The sequence below is a fragment of the Equus quagga genome, chromosome 3 (assembly GCF_021613505.1).
Source record: "Equus quagga isolate Etosha38 chromosome 3, UCLA_HA_Equagga_1.0, whole genome shotgun sequence".
Lineage (NCBI taxonomy): Eukaryota > Metazoa > Chordata > Mammalia > Perissodactyla > Equidae > Equus > Equus quagga.
This window is the reverse complement of record NC_060269.1, coordinates 65,002,045-65,019,527: the sequence shown is the minus strand read 5'-3', so window position 1 is coordinate 65,019,527 and position 17,483 is coordinate 65,002,045. Positions and strand designations below refer to the sequence as shown.

The window sequence follows — 17,483 nt, the reverse complement described above, 5'->3', positions numbered from 1 at the left end:
AACCGTGGATCAGAAGACAGTGAAACAACAACTTTAAAATTCTGAAAGAAATAAACTGGCAACCTAGAATTTTATATTCAGGGAAAATGTCTTTCAAAAACTAAGGCAAATAAAGACTTTTACAGATAAAGAAAACTAAGACAATTTGTCATCAGTGGACCTGCTCTACAAGAATTGCTAAAGGAAGTTCCTTAGGATAAAGGAAAATAATACAAGAGGGAAACCTGAACCCTTAGGAGAAGTAACAGAAATGGTAACTATAAATGTTATTTTTCACTCTAAAGTTAAGTCAATATTTATGACTGCTGAAGACAAAAATGATAATGTTTCATGGAGTTTTATATAGATATATAGAAAGCAACCACTCAAAAAATTATGAAAACATATAGAAAAAATCCAATAAGTACATTAAAAAGAATATCAATAAATATTCAAAGAAGCCAACAGAAAGCATAAAAAGGAGGAGAGTGAGACCAAAAACACAGGGGACAAACAAAAATAAATAAAATGGTGGACCTAAATCCAGCTCCATAAATAATCAAATCAGATATTAATTAGTTGATATTAATGATTAATAAAATCATCCAATGAAAAGGCAAAGATGGACAGAGTGGATAAAAAATCAAAATTCAACTATATGCCCCCTATAAGAGACACACTTTAAACATACACACAGACACTTTATAGATATATATATACAGACATACTTAAAAAATACAGAGAGTTTGAAAGTAAATGGGTGGAAAAAGGTACTATGCAGTCAGTAAGCATAAGAAGGCTGGAGTGGCTACATTAATAACAGAGAAAGTAGATTCCAAGACAAACACAAGAGATAAAGAGGGATACCTTATAACAATAAGTGAGAGAATTCGTCAGGAAGATGTAACAATTATACATGTGTGCCTGCCAAATAACAGACTCTCAACATCCATGAACCAAAAATCAACAAACTTAAAGGGAGATAGATGCAATCCCACAATTAAAGTAGATTTTAATAGTCCTTTCTCAGCAAAGAAGAATGAGTAGACAAAACTCAGTAAGCCATATGCACTCTGAACATTGTCAACCACCAAAATCTATCATCATTTACATAAAACATTACATCCAAGGAGTGAAGGGCACACGTTCATTTTCAGTGCACATGGTGCACTCACCAAGATAGACCCTAAGTTGCTTCACAAAAAATGTCTCAATTCATTTAAAGGGATAGAAATCATACAAAATCTGACCACGTAAGAAATCAGTAACAATAAGTTATGTAAGAAAACCCACACTATCTTATAATTACATAACACAATTATAAATAATTCATGGATTAAAGGCGAAATCAGGAGAGATATTAGAAAATATTTTGAACTGACAAATAATGAAATAAAACATCCCAAAATCAGTGGGAAGCGGCTAAAGCATCCAAAGATGCAGCTAAAGCTTAGAGGGAAACTTGGGGCTTCAAATGACTACATTAGAAAGAAAGAAAGATCTAAAATCAATGACCTAAGGTTATATCAAGAAACTAGAAAAAGAAGAGAAATATTAAATTCAAAAATAAGTAGAAGGAAGAACATAACAAAAAGGAGAAATTGATGAAATAGAAAACTGACATATGATAGACAAAATTAGCAAAGTCAAAAGTTGGCTCTTTGAAAAGATCAACAAAATTGACAAATCTCTAGCTAGACTGTTCCAAAAAGGAGAGAGAGAGACAGAGAGACAGAGAGACAGAGAGACAGAGAGACAGAGAGAGAAAGAGAACAGGAGTCACCAATATCATGAATGAGAATGGTGCTACCACCACATAGTATATAGATATTAAATGGATAATAAGATAATATTATGATCAACTTTACGTCAACAAATTTGACAACTTAGATGAATTAGACAAGTTCCTAGCAATATATAACAAGGATAATACATTATGACCAATTAGAGTTTATCCCAGCAATACAAGATTGGTTTAATCTTCAAAGAATCAAACAATAAAACTTACCATATTGTCAGAATAAAGGAGAAAAACCATATGATCATTTCAACAGACACAGAAAAATCATTTGACAAAATTAAATACTCAATCATGGTGAAAACTCTCCGCAAACTAGGAATAGTAAATTGATAAGTGGCATCTATGGAAAATCTGTAGCTAATGGTGAAATACTGAATTGTTTTCACCTGATAACTGCTCAGGATACCAGAAAATAAAAGGCAGAGGAGTGGAAAAGATGGAGAAAAATTATTCTTATTTGCTGATGATATGATTGTGTATATAGACAATCCCAGGGACTGTACAAAACAACTCCAGGAGCTAACAAATGTATTTAGCAGAATCACAGGATACAAGATTAATATATAAAAATCAATTGTATTCTTAGACACCAGCAAGAAACAGTTGTAAAATAAAAAGTTAAAAAAAATCCTATTTACAGTAGCACCTAAAAACCTAAAATATTTAGGAATACATCTAAAAACTTGTCAAGGACTTCGGTATATTTTTGTGTGTGATGACTGCACCTGAAATCACTCTCTTAGCATATTTCCAGCGCTATGCAGTATTACTAAATATGGTAATCATATCTATAACTTCAGATCGCTAGACTTATTCATCCTACATAATTGCAACTGTGTATCCCTTTGACCAACATCTCCCCATTTTCCCCAACCCTCTAGCCCATAGTGACCACCGTTTTACCCTTGCTTCTATGAGTTGAACTTTTTTGGGTAGGTTCCACATATAGGTGAGATTATATTGTATTTGTTTTTCTCCATCTTCCTTGTTTCACTTAGCTTAATGTCCTCCAGTTTCATCCATGTAGTTGCAAAAAGCGAGACTTACTTCTTTCTCATGGCTGAATAATATTCCGTTGTATATATATACCACATCTTCTTTATCCATTCATCTGTTGATGGACTTGGGTTGTTTTCATCTCTTGGCTAATGGGAATAATGATGCAATGAACATGAGAGACAGTTATCTCTTCGAGATCTTGACTTCATTTTCTGTGGGTAGATACCCAGAGGTGAGATTATTGCTTCATATGGTAGTTTTACTTTTAATTTTTTGAGGAATCTCCATATTATTTTCCATAATAGCTGTATCAACTTATATTCCCATCAACAGTGCATAAGGGTTCCCTTTTCTCCACATTTTTGCCAACACTTGTTATCATTTTTGTTTTTGATAATAGCCATTCTAACAAGTATGAGGTGATATCTCATTGTGGTTTTGATTAGCCTTTCCCTTATGATAGTCATGTTGAGCACCTTTTCATATACCTGTTGGCCATTTGTATGTCTTCTTTTGAAAAATGACTATTCAGGTTCTTTGTTCATTTTTTAATCAACAAAATACTTGTAAAGAAACAGATAGTCAAAATGTTGATTTTGTATTCTGCAAATCTAGTGAATTAATTTATTAGTTCTAACAGTTTTTTTGTGGAGTCTGTTGGGTTTTCTACACATAAGCTCATGTCATCTGTAAACAGAGAAAATTTTACTTTTTCCTTTCTGATTTGAATCCCTTTTATTTCCTTTTCTTGCCGAATTGTTCTGGCTAGGACTTCCAGTACTATATTGAGTAGAAGTGATGAGAGTGGGCACCCTTGTCTTGTTCCCGATCTTAGAGAAAAAGCTTTCAACTTTTCACCACTGAGTATGATACTGGCTATAGACTTGTCATACGTGGCCTTTATTATGTAAGCTACATTCTTTCTATACCTAATTTGTTGAGAGACTGTATCATGAAAGGGTGCTGAATTTTGTCAAATGCTTTTTATGCATCTATGCATATGATTATATGAGATGATCATATAATTTTTTTTAAAAGATTTTATTTTTTTCCTTTTTCTCCCCAAAGCCCCCTGGTACGTAGTTGCATATTCTTCGTTGTGGGTCCTTCTAGTTGTGGCATGTGGGACGCTGCCTCAGCATGGTTTGATGAGCAGTGCCATGTCCGCGCCCAGGATTCGAACCAATGAAACACTGGGCCGCCTGCAGCGGAGTGCGCGAACTTAACCACTCGGCCACGGGGCCAGCCCCCTAGATGATCATATAATTTTTATCCTTCATTCTGTTAATGTAGTGCATCACATTTATTAATTTGCATATGTTGAACCATCCTTAAATTCCAGGGATAAATACCACTTGATCATGGCATACAATCCTTTTAACATGCTGTTGAATTCAGTTTTATAGTATTTTGTTGAGGATTTTTGCATCTATGTTCATCATGGACATTGGCCTATAATTTTTTTCTTGTAGTATCCTTGTCTGGCTTTCATGTGGGGGTAAGGCTGGCCTTGAAAAGAAATGGATAAGTTCCTAGAAACATACAACCTACCAATACTAAATCACGAAAAAATAGAAAATCTGAACAGATCAATAATGAGAAAGGAGTAATCAGTAATAGGTAATCAAAATCTCCCAACAAATAAAAGCCCAGGACCTGATGGCTTCACAGGTGAATTCTACCAAACATTTAAAAAGAATTAATATCAATCTTTCTCAAATTCTTCCAAAAAATTTAAGAGGAGGAAACACTTCCAAACTCATTCTAGCAGGTTTTTGCTTGTTGAAATCAACAAGTTGATTCTAAAATTTATATGGAAACACAAAGCATCTAGAATAAACAAAGCAATTTTTAAAAGAACAAAGTTTGAAGATTCACATTGCCTAATTTCAAGACTGTAGAAAGCCAGACGAACTAAGACAGTTTGGTATTGGTGAAACATTAGGTATGCAGATCAATGACACATAATAGATAGCCCAGAAGAAGATCTACACATATATTGTCATTTGATTTTTGACAAGGATGCCAAGGCACTATGTGGGAGGCCGAATACCAGCCCCCTAAAGATGTCCATGCCCTAATACCAGGAACCTGTGGAATATGTTACCTTACACGGCAAAAGAAAATCTGCAGAGGCGACTAAGTTAAGGATATTGAGATGGGGAGATTATCCTGGGCTATTTAGGATACATAAATAAATCAACCCAATGTAATCACAGGGTTCCTTATTAGTGAAAGAGGGAAGCAGTAGGGCTGGAGTCAGAGATGGAGATGTGACAATGGAAGTAGAGGTCAGAGCGACGTGAGTGCTGAAGAGGGCCATGAAGCGAGGCATGCAAGCAGTCTGTGGAATTCTCTAAAAGGCAAGGAATCTTCTAAAACCTTCATAAAGAACACAGCCCTGCTGATACCTTGATTTTAGCCCTGTAAGATCCATTGTAAACTCCCGATCTCCAAAATTGTAAGACCATAAATTTGTATTATTTTAAACCACTAAGTTCAGACTGGAAGAAAATATGTACAACGTGTATATCAACCAAAGGATATGTGTCTGGAATATACAAAGAACACTTACACCTCAATAAGACAATGTATGCCACAACAACAACAAAAATGTACAAAAGATTTGAAGATACACTTCACCAAAAAAAGAAACAAATGGCCAATCAGCACATAAAAAGATAATACACATTGTTAGTCATTAGGAAAATACAAAGTAAAATCACCATGAGATACCACTGCATACTCATTATTATGGATAAACTTAAAAAAAAAAAAACCTGACAACAGCATCTGTTGGTAAAGAGCAACTGGAAATCTCATACCCTGTTGGTGGGAACGTAAAATGGTCCAATCACTTTGCAAAAGGATATTTTGGGAGTTAAAAAGTTAAAACACACACCTGTCATATGACCCAGTCATTTCTCCCCTAGGAGAAATGAAAACATGTGTCCACAGAAAGGCTTATTTATGAATGTTCAAAACAGCTTTATTTGTAATAGCCCCAAACTGGAAATAGTCCAAAGGTTTATGAATAGGTGGAAGTGGAAAGAAATTATGATACACGTATTACTCAGCAATAAAAAGAAACAAACTACTGATACACAACATGGATGCACCTCAAAATCATGGTGAATGAAAGGAAAGAGGCAAGAAAGTGTATGTACCATGTGATTTCATTCTTGCAAGATTCTAGAAATTCCTAGCTAATATAGAGTGACAGAAAACAGATTAGTGTTTGTCTGGGAGCAGAAGGTCATGATTCCGTGAGTGCCAGAGTCGTGCTCTGAATTACTCTAACGTGTGTCACTGTTTATTTAATGAAGAAATGATCAAATAAAATGGAAGATATCTAAACTAAAAATTTGGGGTCTAATTCCAGCATGACCACGGACAAGTCAGGTAACCCCTGTGTGTCCCATTGGGAGAATATCTGATGCCTTAGAGGTTGGTTGTATTAGAGATCTAATGAGATGAAATGTGTGCAAAATAACAACAATTATAAGGTCTGATAGAAATTTAATTTATTCTCATTGTTTGTTATTAATAGCTAGAGAGAAGCCATAAAATTGGGATTTCATAGTTCATCAGTGCCCATCAACCATGGGTGTGCATTAAAATCAGCTTTGGAGTCTCATACACACACGCACACGTACACACATGTGTAGACACATGTACACACTCACACATCACCCGGGTTCCATAGATGTTGATTCTGGAATCTGAGAATAGCCTCGAAATTTTTTCTAATGCCACTGTTGAGTTGGATGCTCATTTTAAGCTAAGAATCAAATCCTAAAAGATCAGTTAGATACCACCTGATTGTGACCATCCATAGTACTTCCTTTTGTTCTCCGAAGTGTTGCGGGCTGGATAACAAGTTAATATTGAACTAATATTCCCTGCTTATGATCTACAAGGTGGGTATAATTTCCATTTTAGAGATGAGGCAGATTGCTTGCCATCATGAAGGGAGATCAAGACTCTAGGTCAATTAAGTTCTAAAACTATTGCATGTTCACTCAGTGTCCAGTATTTCTAAATGCATTCCATGTATTATCTCATTTAATTTTCCCAAAATTCTATGAGGTAAAGTATTATTACAGATGAGGAAACCGGCATGAGAGGCTAAGTAACTTGCCTGACACCACACAAAAAGAAAATGGAAGTGGATCTCAGTTCCTGCAACCCAGCTCCCAAGCTGATGCTCTTAGCTTCTCCACCCTTACCTCACCTCACCACAGGTGGCCACATCCTTTCTCTGTAGAGAATGAGCTGGCGTGCCAATGTAACAGTTTTCTTCCTCTGAAGGAAAAGAGAAAATCTATATCATGCCCCTACTTCTGCCCCACCTCTGCTCTCCCCCGACCCCAAGCATGTCCTATTTTTAACTGGGCTGCAATTCATTCAGCCTCCTAACTGTGTTTGTATCAAAATAATTTCCCCCACAGCCTTCCTTCAGATGTGGTGAAACTGATCCCAGAAGCTAAGTACTTATGCTAAAGAGTTTATTTTTCAAATTGAAAGCAGGCTTCTGTTTTACTCTTCCCTTGTAGTAGAATAGATAAGAGGATGTAAACACTCTTTATCAAGTTAATACAGTGGCCCTAGGTGGAAAAAAGGAGCACAATTCAAGTTTTCTGTGACTTCTGGCTCAGTTTTAATGGAATGTGAGTGCAATGCCAGAGCCGGATAAAAATAGCAACTCTCCGGTGTCCAGGCTCTTCTCCAGATGGTGCATGGGAATCCAGATAGTAACTCATCCCTGAGAAGAGTTGCTATTAATTAGTGGGACGATGTCATGCCTCACACGCGGCAGTAAATGAAAATGGCTTAGAGTTTAGAGTGGAACCGCTGATATTGCCAGAGAATCTGGGTTGCTCCCCAAGTCTCTTTGCTCTGGATTAACTGAGAGTTCAGTCACTAAATCAAGCTGCCACATGCCTTGAAGGATGAAACAGGGAAACCAGTGCCATTGGCTCTGGTTAGAAATGGCCTGAGGGAAAGTCCTGGAAAAGGAGAAAGAACTAGTCACGGAAACACAGAAAGGATGTGACATTCTGGCCTCCGCTTAAGAGAAGTAAATGGAGAAAGAGGGAAGAGCTCACAGCCCTGGGTCACCAGAGTGGACGAGGAGGGAGCAGACACTGGTGAGCTCTGAGAGAAGATGAGTGGGAGGGAAGGGGCTGGGGCTCCGATATATAATAAACTGTCTGTTTCTTTACTGAGGGCCGACAGAGCTTGACTTTGGCTTTGTTCATAATGTAAAACTCACGTAGGGGAAAATGCTACAAAAGTAAATGTGTTCAATGAATGAGCTTAAAATTCCAGAAACTCTTGTCTCATCAAGGTCCTAGAACCAGGCAGAATCAATTTAAGAAGAGAGCACCTTGTAACAGTTTTCACAACAATAATTATTTTCCTTCATAAGGATCACAAACTTAACCCCCTCTCACTAAGCATAGCCTCCTGAGAGGAATTAGCTTCTGGCCTTGGGTGAGCCACTGACCTCTCCAAGTCTCCTCCTTTATTGATATGATGAGGAAGCTCATAGCTATTATCACAGGGCTTCTTTGAGCAATTAAATAACAATGTATGTGCAAGAATGAAGGAGGGTGATGAAGCGCATAGGTGGCTAGAAATACTAATTTAAGAAATGAAAGTAATACAAATGATTGGCACCATTAAGTTAGAAAGAGTGGGATCACTCGGATTCTTTCTGATTTCACCAGAAGGAATCTCTCTCCTGGTCAAGTCGTAGAAATTTTTACCATTTAGAGTCAATGCCACGTACCTGAGATGCGGTTCCAGAATGCCACGCTGCACTACTGATCTCGCGTCTGTCTCTCCTCATAGACAGTGAGCCCGTTTATGGGAGGCACTGTGCCTCCTTTGGGTCTGGGGTCTGCCACTGTGTGCAGTGAAAGGAGGCGCTTGGATATTTACTGACTGAAGGAATGAATGAAGATTTGTGCTGGTGGGAAACGTTGAAGAGAGTGCTCCCTTTGGTGGGAATGTGGCATGAACAAAAACAGGAACATATTCAAATATTCAGAAAAAGTGGGGTAGGACGGCCTGGCTGAGAAGGAGATAGATCAGGGAGGCCGGGACCCACCTGCCTTCACTCCTCACCTATAAATTCTGCCCCTCCCTCTTTTCAAGGCCTCTCAAGACGGATGATTCTCTCCATCATCGCCTCCTTCTCCTCTTTGGCAAGAGAACCAGTCCCCAGCCCCTTATGCCAGACACAGGGCTGTGCACTTTGCATTTCCTTATTTCTTTAAGTTCATACTTGAATAGCTAATACATTTACTTTGTTCAAAAATTAGAACAATATAATAAGGTATGCACTGAGATGTCATACCCTTTGATGCCATCTACTCTGTTCTCCCTCAACCCTTACAGGTAACCATTTTTATTACTTTCTTGTTCCTTCTTCCAACATTTTATTTTATGCAAATATAAGAAAGTATGTCTATGTAGTGTCATTTGCTTACATTTCCTACACAAAATGTAGCATATGATTATATACTTCTACTCTTTGCTTTTTTCACTTAATACATCCTGGTACACTCTTCTCTACCAATGTGTAAAGACCTTGTCATCCTTTTTTATTGCTGAATAGTATTCCATTGGGTGCATTTAGCACAATTTATTAGACCAGCCCCCTATTGCTGAATACTCAGCTTGATCCTTATTTTTCCTACTATATACATGTGGACATGGATAACCTAGGAACTTTGAAGAGTTTTTGAACTTGGTCTCTTACTTGTTGTTGCCTTTTGTTCCTCAGTGACCTCAGTCATTCTTTGGACTCCATAGATGACTTCCACACTGATGACACAGCTCTCTTGCCTGTGTGTTCCAGCTGCCTGCCCAGTATGATGATGTTGTTCCCTCACAAACATCTCAACTGCAGCTCTAAAACTGACCTCATTTTCTCCCTCCACTCTCCCTGCTGAGCAGGTTTTCCTAATAAAAAGGTATACACTGAGACATCATGTTTGCTCTCTTCCTCATTAAGATGAGAAACTTCCGTTGCCTGTGACTTCTTCCCTTCCTCTACCCCTACATCCATGGGTGGGGGGCAACAAACTCAGTTGTTTTTCTTGTACAACTGTTTTGGGCATATGTCCTTTCTTTCTATTCTGATTTCTACTGTCTAGTTCAGGTCCTTGTTAACTCATACTTGGACATTTTTAAAAACAATATATAAATAGTTTTTCCACTATAACCATCTAGAAAACTTTGGGAGGCAAATCCTTACAATTTTGTTGGGATTATTTCCTGCCATGAGGCATGTCCCACTGCCTAGTGAAGAAAGTGTGCATCACTGTTTGTAATCAGAGACTTAGATGTCTCTGTTGATCTGTGAGCTCTGTAAGAGTAGGGACCTGCCTGCCTGTTTACTGTCTTATCCCAAGCATCTCCCATGAGGGGGGGCATGTGGTATGTGCTAGGTAAATAACTGCTGAATTTACCTCTAAAATATAATTTCAATGGGCATTTCCAATCTTACCTTCCGCTAATCTCTCAAACTAACTTTACACCAAAGTCATTTTGAACTACAGTGAAATATGCCTTTTTGGCTTTCATGACTTGGATTATGCCATTTTCTCTGCCTGGAATATTCTTCCCCCTTCCCTCATATGCCATGCTGGCCACATACTGAAAAACCATTAGTCTCCAAGGCTCAGAAGCTCTGAGAAGTGCTATCTGATTACCCTAAAAACTCTGAGGCCCTAAAGGAAGTAACTTACACAAGTAGAGGAAATTAAACTAGAATCCTGGTGACCCAGCTTCCATGAGCCAAACCATAGTAGAGACTCTTCGATCAGGAGCTGCTCGTTTCTATTTCCCAGTGAGCCATGACATCTTGCCCCAGAAGGCTAGACTGATACTTGCTTTGCAACTTTTATTGGAGAATAGGGAAGATCTCATAGAATAATAGATAGTAACCATTTGTAAAAACACAAAATCCTATCTACTTTAGTGAAGTATATAGTGCACCTAAATCCAAATAAATAAACATGCATTAAGCTCCTACCTCTATTATACACTGGGTATTGGGCTATATCTGGAGTTCAGGGATGGTCTCTTCCCTCAAGGGCTGAGAGATAGCCATGACCACTGATTTAGCCTCATAAAATGCAAGGTGATGTCAGCTACTCGGATGATGATGAAAGAGTGACAATCCTGGTCATGGCTTACCTCTGTAAACAGCTTGCCATATAAATTTTGCAAAGTCTCTTGAACAATTTGGTCCTCAGATTTCCTAGATAGCTAATGGAACTTCTTTCTTAGATTATTATACTCTGTTCTGTGTCTCAGCTTGGAACTTTTATCACAGCAGTGGAACTCAGGCTCTCAGAGGGCGATTTCCCTTGAAAACTGGCTGCCCTTCCCTTAACCGAGCTCCTCTGGCATGTACACGTTTTTCCTGTTAACTATTAATATTTTAAACTCATAGGTCAAGTCAATAAAGCCAAAATCTTGACTAATTTGAGAGTGATCATCTCAACTACCAAAGCAATTTTTGCAAAAGAGTAGTCATGCAAGTTCTAGTAATTCAGGAAAATTCCACTTTGCATTAATTTCACGCTGCATTTCTGAATTCCCACTGCAATTTTGACTGAATGTAATCATGAGTGTGGATTTTTTCCTTCCTCCATCCCAAGAACGATGACAGGCAACAAGCTTAAAACAGCTGCTCTGTTTCACTAGGGAGAGAAGCTGCATGTATACTCTGAATGAAAGCATCTGTTAGAATCCTCCAGCAGTGTGCCAAGGAAGGAAATGGTAGAGAATCTTTCAAGAACCTCAGTTAAAGGCAACTGAGTATTTAAGGGATGATCTGAAGCATCTCAAATAAGAAGGCAAGCCCTTATTAACATCCCACTCCAAAGTCACACTGGCAAGGCAGACCTGGCATGTTCCAGCCTAAAATAGTCCCAGTGATACTTTCTTGCAGAAAATCAATTAGTTCACTGGAGAGACGGCATGGAAACTTCAGCAGAGACCAGAACCCATATTTCAGATCCACCCTCCAAACCCAACGTGCCCACTCCCACAGAACCACGTACGGCCAACGCATCTTTGTACCTTGGATAGCAGGTTTTATAACTATTTTTAACTAGTATGCTTCCTATTTGACTGACCCCAAATAGTTTGAAAGTAAAATAAATAGAGTTGCCTTAATTTGAACTATGATTAACCAATTATTTGAAAAAGTACCTAAAAAAAATCAAGATTCACCTAGCATGACATTTTATTCTTTCATCATTTCCTCCAAACGTGCTTCTGTGCTCAACCAGTTTTTGGAGTTAACTAATACGAATACATGAATTTAAAGGAAAGGCTTTGAATCCATGCAGGGCATTCTACGTCAAACACTAAGTCCACCAACGAACACAAGCTCCCTCTGGGTGCATTTATTTGTTCATCATCATTTTGTGTGAGGCTGTTGGGGAAGAAACAAAGAGGCAGAAAGCTGGATATTGCCTCTAAGGGGCTCACCATCTAGCTGTCTAAAGACAAACTGGTCCTTACACCGATCTCTCTTTGGTCTTTGCCGCTAAACTCCTGTCCACTCAGAGCCCGTTCGCAAAACTTTTCATCAACCCATGGGAACATGTAAGTGGGGACTGACTCTCAAATTTCTTGCAGTTAAAAAAAATCGAGGTATAACCTAAGATTTGTAAAGTAGCCAAATCTTCAGTATCCAGCTCAATGGTTTTATGCTCATGTATACACACAGAAAATTGCTACCCAGATCCAGACCCAGAACATTTCCAGCACCTCAGAAGTCTCCCTCATGCCCGCTCCCAGTCAATGTTCCTCATAAAGGTAATGACTATTACAATCTCAAACACTATAGCTTAGTTTTACCATTTTATATAAATGGAGTCACTCAGTATGCACTCTTGTTTCTGGCTTTGTTCACTCAACATCATGTCTGTGTGATTCATTCACTTATTATACATATCAGTAGTTGGTTTTTTACTGCTGTGTAGTAGTCCATTGTAGGAATATAATACGATATATTTACCTATTTAACAGGTGACAGACATTTGGGTTGTTTCTTGTTGTTGGGCTATTACAAATAAAGCAGCTACAAATATTCTTATAAATATATTTTGGCAGACATAGCCATTTTTTAGAAAAAAACCAAAATGTCTGATTTCATAAATTAGGTATATTTTGCGTACTTTCTTTTTGGAAGAAGAAGACACTGTGGTCCATCGAAATGGGAAGCTGAGAAAACCGGACTCTGATTGGGTGAATCCAGAGGTAACCTCTGCAAATTGTTTCCCTGTCTTTGATGCTCCCACTCCTGCCTCTTCCTCCCCTTCCGCCTCCACTCCTGGCAAGGGCAACTCCTACTTATGCATTTTTGTTCTAGGGTTTTCCCCAGCTTTCTCCACACTCCTTTAACTTGTATCTCCGAGAAAAAATTATAATCAAGTAACTAATACTTAGGTTTAAATGATAATGACACCACTTTCCTGATGATACACGCATATTAACGGGAAACAAATGAAACATAATTTAACTACAATTTTTAAGCATTAATAACAACCATGTCCTTCCTACAAATTGCCAGCCAAGGGACAGGTAATGAAAGATTATACTTGCTTTAATAGTAAAACATACTAGAGGAAAGTTTTTCAGTTAGGGTTTCAGAGCAGTGAAAGCTGTCCAGTTGCTCTGAAAGTGCAAAAACAATAAATATTTGTGTCATCTAATTATATCTGCGGTAGGCAACCTAGTCTAAGCCACCAAGGGAGCACGTAAAACGATTTTCAGTGACATGACTAGGGCAAGACATTTCAGGGCAAGATTAGAAAGAAGGCAAACAAATATTTGGCACCTTTTGTCTTTCCTTTTCCCCACCCAAACTTTCTGCTTCATTGATCCTACTCCTTACAAAGGAGTGAACTAATGAAGCCTCTGGAAGGGAACCTATAGTTGAAAGGGATCTTAAATATCCTTGCTTCCATCCATCCATCCACTCACCTATCCCATCCACCCATCCATCCACCTATCCACCCATCCATTCACCCATCCACCCCTCCACCCATCCATCCATCCATCCATCCACTCATCCACTCATCCACCCCTCCACCCATCCATCCATCCATCCATCCACTCATCCACCCATCCACCCACCCATCCATCCATCCATCCATCCACTCATCCACCCATCCACCCACCCATCCATCCATCCACCCATCCATTCACCCATCCACCCACCCATCCATCCGATGCTTGGATCCCAGACCCGTATTCCACATTGTGGACTTTCAGTCTATGTTTAGTTATTTCCAGTGTTATGAGACTCACACAAACCAAGCAGCCAGCTCATTCCTGACAAAGTAACAAGTTCAACACATAGCTTTATAAGTTACCATTCTTTTATTCTTCTCATTATTTTATTCCTCATTGCTATAACAGTTGTTTCAACCACTGGGTAATAGCACACCATAAGCACAAGGCAATTTCATATGTAATGGTCTTTTAAGACTGGACTCCAAAACCTAGACAAAGCGAAGGACAATTCTGGGAGCTGAAATTTTTGTATAAGATTTGGAGGAGAATAATTTCTCTTCCAGTGACATGGTCCTGATTCTTATTAGGTTAAGTTTTGCAACCTGGGGCTCACAGATGTGTTTTGTTTGGCCAGCATGATATTTCTAAAATAATGAATCAGTTGCAAAATTTTAACATTAGACTATTTCACACAAAACTTGAGTCTGGCTTATCTAACAAAAAGAGAGTGCTTAATGATTTTCCTGATCTTTTTGCTTAACTTAAAAAATATCTTTAGTGACTACTATTTAATACGGTGAAGAAACATTTTCTGGGATTAAATAATTCCTTCAGTTAGCTTTATTGTATTTTTTTCTTCTGTTAAATAAATTAAACATTTTAAAATAAAACACTATATGTGACACAATTTTATAATTTTCTTTTTTTTCTATCTACTCATCATCCAGTCATCCATCTAGAGAGATATCTAGACTGTGTTGGCCAAATAATAATGGTGGTTATTTCTGGATGGTGGGATTTTAGTTGTCTTTTAACTTTTTTTTTGTATTTTCTGAGTTGCTGTCATTTTTAGTATTCAACACATATTATCTTTACATAACAACAGTCCTTGTCATTAAAAACATTCCTTTAAAATTCAAATATATCTTTTTCTTTTATCTCCTGAACTTAACTTTTAATCAATGTCATTCATTAAATCTAAATTAATAATAAATGTCATTTTTCAGATTATAAGAAAAATTTAAAAACCAGAATTTCTCTATTAGGTAGCTTCCTCCCCTAATACTAACCATTATATATTTAACTCATTTTAATGATTTAGAAAGACAGGTGTTTTATTCCTTTTCCTTCTAGTCAAGGAATATTGATATTCCTTTCAATATCATCTAGACATTATGGGACAAAATATCAAAATTTCACTACCAAATTCTCATCAAGACATACTGGACTAAATTCTATGGTAAAAGATAGTAAAATAATAGTCTTAAAGAGACTTAAAGATCACATGTAGACTTCCATTTCTGGAAATAGGACAGGCAAGATATACTGAAAAACCTCCTGTAACAGAAAATCTAGACACAATAGATAAAATTTAATAGGCCCCTAATTTAAATACACAGCTAGGTTTCAAGACAGCAAAAATTCTCGAAAGCCCAGCAACAAGAGGTATCTGAAAACAGACTATTTACATAACACTCACCTAAAGCTGCCTTATTGGCATTTGTTGTTCTTGATTATCAAGAGACGTGGGTTTTGTGAACCATATGGGGACAGAAGATTGGGCCTCAGGCCTGCCTAAGATTGGGGGGAATATAAACTGAGATTCCTGCATGAAAGCTGGAACCTTCAAAGAACTAGGCCTTCCATGGAAAAGAAGATGCCTGGGAACCTTATCAGCCTCAGCCTGGATCCTGATTATGGGACAGAAAACTCTCTCCTGAGAACTGAACAGTAACAAAAGTTAAATATATCCAAACTTGTAAGAGGCAGCCAAAGCAGTACTTAGAGGGAAATTTACTGCCTTTAATACTTCTATTAGGAAAGGAGAAAGATGAAAATTAATGAAAAATTTGTCTCTCTTCCCTATAAAATAGAGAAGGATGTAAGATTAAGTGCTAAAGCTTTATTTGGAAGGTTCCTTCCCAGGGCAGAAAGAATGAGAAAAAGGGAAGTGAAGCACAACAAAAAAGAACAAAAAACTGCTGATAACCAAAGACAAACAGAACATTTTGAAGACAGCCAGAGGAAAAACAATACATATTACATGTAGAGGAGCAAAAATAAGAATTACAGCAGAGTTCTTGTCAGAAACAATGCAAATCAGGAGACAAAGATGTGACATCTTTAACGTGCTGACACAAAGTCACTCCAGAATTCTATACTCAGAGCAAATATCTTTCGAAAATGAAGGAGAAATGAAGACTTTCTCAGACAAACGAAAATTAAGAGAACTTATTGCCACCAGTCCCGCACTACAAGAAATGTGAAAGGAAGTTAATGAAGGAGAAATCTGAACTTACACACAAAAAATGAAGAACACTGGAAATAGAATAACTGAAAGTAAATATAAAGCCATTTTATCCTTATTTTAATTGTTCTAAAGATAACTGACTAAAGCAAATATAGTAGCCATGTATTGTGAGTTTATATCATTTGTAAAAGTAAAATATATGAAAACATTACTCCAAAGAATGGGAGGAAGAGAGTGGGAGCACACTGTCGTAAGGTCCTGACATTACAGGCAACTGATATAAGATTATTTGAAGGCAGAGTATGATTAAAGACGTACACTGTAAATGATAGAGTATCCGTGAAAAAGTTTAAAAGAAGCCTAAATAATAAGTCAATAGGGGAGATAAATTGAAATAATAAAAAATACTCAATGAATACAAAAGAAGGCAAAAATGGAGGAGAAAAAAACCAAAGATGGAAGAAGTAGAAAATAGCTAGCAAGGTAGTAGATTTTAACTGAAACATATCAATAATTATATAAATGTAAATACTTAAGAGACTAATTAAAAGATATAAATTATCTGATTGATCAAAAAGCAAGACCTAACTATATGCTGTTTATAAGAAACCAGTTTTAAATATAAAAACATAGATATGTTAAAAGCAAAAGGATAGAAAAAGATTCTCTAGGCAAATAATAATCAAAACAATGCTGGAGGAGTTATATTAATGTCAGAAAAAGTGGCTTTCAACCAGGAATGAAGTGAGACATTACACAGCTGTTTCTCTAAGAAGCTATAACAATCCTAAATGTGTATATACTTAATCACAGAGCTTCAAAATACATAAGCAAAAACTGATAGAAATAAAAGAAATAGACAAATCCACAATTGGAGACTTCAACACTCTTCTCAAGTAAAGAGAAAATAAGTAAGGATATAAAAGGCCTAGACAACACTGTCAAACAACGTGACCTAATTTATGAAACTCTCCACCCAACAAGAGCAGAATACACATTCTTTTCAAGTGGACATGGAACATTCCCAAAGATTGACTATATTCTGGCCATAAATCAAACCTTACCAATTTTAAAAGAATTACAATTATGCTACTATGTTTTCAGACCATAGTAGAATAAAAATCAATTAGAGAAGGTAACTAAAACATCTATAATTACTAAGAAAGCAAACAACTCACTTATAGA

At 37.2% G+C, this 17,483-nt stretch overlaps 1 protein-coding gene across 2 annotated transcripts in view; it reads right to left on the bottom strand.

Annotated features, from left to right (window-relative positions):
• ADRA1A (adrenoceptor alpha 1A) overlaps positions 1-17,483 on the bottom strand; it is a 105,286-nt gene that overhangs the window by 39,971 nt on the left and 47,832 nt on the right. The gene's annotated exons all lie outside the window — the stretch shown is intronic.